General features: G+C 40.1%; 1 non-coding gene across 1 annotated transcript; it reads right to left on the bottom strand.

Moving 5' to 3' along the window:
* Positions 1-2,897: 2,897 nt before the first annotated feature.
* On the bottom strand, positions 2,898-3,004 carry LOC128294443 (small nucleolar RNA R71). The gene has a single exon (XR_008284753.1). It is a non-coding gene; the product is annotated as a small nucleolar RNA R71 (small nucleolar RNA).
* Positions 3,005-4,379: the final 1,375 nt, after the last annotated feature.

Raw genomic sequence — 4,379 nt, 5'->3', positions numbered from 1 at the left:
CTCGGGTCCTACCATAGAGATTAGGCACCTATTTCTCCAAGTTCCCTTGGGACCCTAGGAGGAATTATATCAGATATTACAGGCCCGACCCCTAGGTATGGGCCCAGCACTCGAACAGATTCAATTGGCTGACGCGGTCTGAGCCCTCCTGACAACTGACCCGTGGGGGCTCTTCTTTGAGATCATCGAGACGACGTATCTCGAGTTCACATTGGAACTCTGGTTGAAGTTCCATATTCAGACCGTCATGACCAACTTCGACGATCCTAGAACGGTCCAGTTCCACCTCGGTGGTCTAGTACGCCAGTTGAGCGTACCCAAATTCAAGATTGCACTAGGGCTGTACACGGAGGAGTTCATGGATGACAACGAACTCGACACCCTCCACCACCACATCCACTATTCCCCCTCAAAATGCTGGAGGGACTTCGTCCCTACCACGGCCACCTACGATCCTAGCCGCTCCAAGGCATCGGCTCTCCCTCCATCCTTGAGGTATCTACACGCCATCTTGGCTCACACTCTGACAGGGAGACGATAGAGCACCGGCGTCATCACCACCCACGACGCCTATTTCTTATGGTGTATGGCGAATGGGCACATCATCGACCTCACCTACTTCATTGCCCTCACCATTTGCTACCAGACGGAGCGGCACAGGAGAAGGGTCATCTCTATCTGGCCCTATGTGACTCGATTGGCTCAGCACATTGGGCTCTTCAACATAGTAGCACAATCATCCTCCTTCATTCTCATCGGCCAGATGTCCCTACAGGGTATCTCGAGCATGCTAAGTATAAGGATGATCGAGAAATGATGTGATAAACTGTAATTTATACATATTTTTACCCCATGTTTAACGCATTTTATGGATGATTTTCCATTAGAATTGGTGAATTCAATGCTCCTAATGCTTTAATTTCATGTTTTCCTAATGCTTTAATTTCATGTTTTACACTTAGGAGAGCATAGGAGAGCGAAAGGAATGAGAAACTGGCCAAAAAGGGAGAAAATGGGTCAAATTACAAAATCAACACGGGCTGGACCTCCTCACACGGGCAGACTACACGATCGTGTCAATTTGGAAGGCTTGAGCACGGCCTGATGTAATAGCACACGGGCGTGTCACACGGGCGTGTCCCTGCTGAGCCCAAGTTGAGTCCAATTCGAAAAAGGTTAATTTTGAGGGCCCTTAAGCATTCCAAAGCCTATCAATACACCCTATAGGAGGAATAAAAGACACACGCAGAGAGGACAAAGTAGGGGGTAAGGAATTACTCCAAGAAAGCCAATTGATTCATCTTAGAAGCTGGATTCATCATCAAGACTGAAGATCTCTCCTCAATTCCCCTTCAGGAGTTTTGGATTTTCTTTATGTTTTCTATTCTTTATTATTCTGAGATGTTTTGTTATTTAGTTATGAACTAAATCCCCTAAATACCTAAGGGGAATGAAACCTAAGACGAATCTTGTTATTATTTTTTGAATTGTATGATAAATATTTGACTTGTTCTTAATTATGTGTTCTTAATTCTTGTTTTGATATCCCAGGATATCGATTCAAGATAAGCTCTTATTCAGAGGAGGAATAGATCCTGTTTAAGAGTATATTTGTCATAATTAAGCGGAGTTGATTGCGCGCCTAGACATAGGGTGATAAGATTTTACCGGATTAGGGTGAAACCTAATAAGGGGATCCATAGATCAAGTTAATAAAACCCTAGAGTGTTAATTAGAGAAAAGTCTCAGTTATTCAATCTAGGGATTAGACCTTATTAGTCTTGAATAGGGATAATAACATAACTTAGGGATCTCTACGGAACAAGTAAAATGAATAAATTATCCGACCGGAGCCAGAATAACAAGTACAGTCTAGGTGAATTTTTCCTTAGGTATTGTCTTCATTCAATCGATTTTTCCAAAAGCAATTCCCCAATTCCATTCTCTATGCGTTCTTAGTTTAGATAACTAGTTAGTTAAAACAAAAACCTCTTTATTCTTAGGCTAGATAATAAAAAGACAGTCATTACTAGTACTTTTAGTTCCTTTGGGTTCGGCAATCCGGTCTTGCTAAAACTATACTACTGTTCGATAGGTACACTTGCCTACATCGTGATAATAGTTAGTTCAAGAACGAGTAATTATAAATATTTAAAACCTATCACGAAATCATGCGATCAAGTTTTTGGCACCGTTGCCGGGGAATTGAAATATTAGGAACACTCAATTTTAATTACTTTAGCCATTTATTTTTCGTGCACTTTAATTTATTATTATTATTTATTAATTTATTTTTTCCTTCTCTTGGCAGGTTTTTATAGTTTATGACTATAAGAAATCCGTCAGGACCATTACTTTTTGACGAAGAAATCTGTCGTACAGTTCGCAGAAATCAAAGAGAAATAAGGCGAAGCTTAAGATACACAGAGAACGAGCAAGAAGATGATACTCAACCCCCAACCGAAGAGATGGCTGAAAACCAAGGCAGTTCAGCTACCTCCTACAATTGCGGTTAATCAAAATCCTGTTCCACGCACTATGTATGATTATGCTAAACCTTCTTTAACAGGAACTGAATCGAGCATAGTTGACCTGCTGTAGCTGCAAATACTTTTGAATTAAGACCTAACACTATTCAAATGATACAACAATTTGTTCAGTTTGATGGTTTGCAGGATGAGGATCCCAACGCTCATTTAGCCAAGTTCTTAGAACTATGCGATACATTTAAAATTAATGGTGTCTCTGATGATGCCATTCGTATTCGGTTATTCCCTTTTTCATTGAGGAACGAAGCTAAATAGTGGTTGAACTCGTTACCACGAGGGTCAATTACTACTTGGGAACAAATGACCGAAAAATTTTTACTAAAATATTTTTCGCCGGCTAAAACAGCTAAATTACGTAATGATATCTCTTCTTTTGTGCAGATGGATTTAGAAACACTCTACGATGTATGGGAGAGGTACAATGACCTTTTGAGAAGGTGCCCTCACCACAGGTTACTACTTTGGCTACAGGTTCAAGCGTTCCATAATGGCCTGAATCCTTCGACTCGACAAATGGTTGACTCAGCTGCTGGCAGAACCATCAATAATAAAACACCTGAAGATGCCTATAAGTTTATAGAGGAGATGTCACTGAATAACTATCAGTGGCAAGTCATGAGGACAAATCCAACAAAAATAGTCAGTGTTTATAACGTCGATTCGGTCACCATGCTCTCTAATCAGGTAGAACTCTTAAATAAAAAGATTGATGGTTTTCTTAGTTCTTCACAGGTTCACCCAGTAATGCAGTGCGAAGCAAGTGGAGGTGGAACAAGCCAATCGGAATACCAATCTTATGGCCACAACATGGATAACGAGCAATTAAACTACATGGGTAATAATCCCCGACCTCAAAACAATCCATATAGTAACACTTACAATGCAGGTTAGAGGAACCGCCCCAATTTCTCGTGGAGCGGTCAAGGAAATCAAAGACCACAACAACCTCCAGGCTACCAACAGGAAAAGAAGCCGAACCTTGAAGAGATGCTCTCAAAGTTTATTTAGGTGTTAGAAACTCTTTTCCAGAACACCGATACAGCATTTAAAAATCAACAAGCGTCGATCCAAGGGATCGAAACTCAGATAGGTCAACTTTCCAAACTAATTTTCAAACTACCACAAGGTAGCTTGTCAAGTAATACTGAACCCAACCCAAGGGAACAGCTCAACGCAATTAATATTCAAGATGAAGAAGGAGTTGTTGAGCTTGAACCAGAACTTAGGGAAGAAACTATGGTAAGCAAAGGTCAAGGTGAGGTAGATAACAATAAAAACAAAACGGTGACTGTCGAATATAAACCTCGTGTGCCATACCCTAACGCGATAAGGAAAGACCGCTCAGATGAACAATTTGGTAAATTCCTTAAACTCTTAAAAAAATTACATATTAACTTACCGTTTATTGAAGCTATATCGCAAATGCCAAACGCAATGAAATTTTTAAAGGAACTTTTAGCAAATAAGCAGAAGTTGGACGAGGCGTTGCACGTGGAGCTAAATGCAGTTTGCTCAGCTATTCTCCAAAATAGACCACCGAACAAACAAAAAGATCCAGGGAGTTTTACAATTCATTGCTTAATTGGTAGCTTATATGTTAATAATGCATTAGCTGATTTAGGGGCTAGTATTAACGTCATGCCCTACAAAATGTTTAAGCAATTAGGTCTCGGGAAACCCAAACAAACTAGGATGAGCATTCAATTAGCAAATAAAACTATAAGGTTCCCTAGGGGTATTATTGAAGATGTACTAGTAAAAATCGATGAATTTATATTTCCTATTGACTTTATTGTTCTAGATATAGAGGAGGATAGCAACACTCCTTTA

This window comes from Gossypium arboreum, chromosome 6, assembly GCF_025698485.1.
Source record: "Gossypium arboreum isolate Shixiya-1 chromosome 6, ASM2569848v2, whole genome shotgun sequence".
Classification (NCBI taxonomy): domain Eukaryota; kingdom Viridiplantae; phylum Streptophyta; class Magnoliopsida; order Malvales; family Malvaceae; genus Gossypium; species Gossypium arboreum.
Note: the sequence above shows the minus strand (reverse complement) of the source record. Positions and strands in the feature narration are given on the sequence as shown.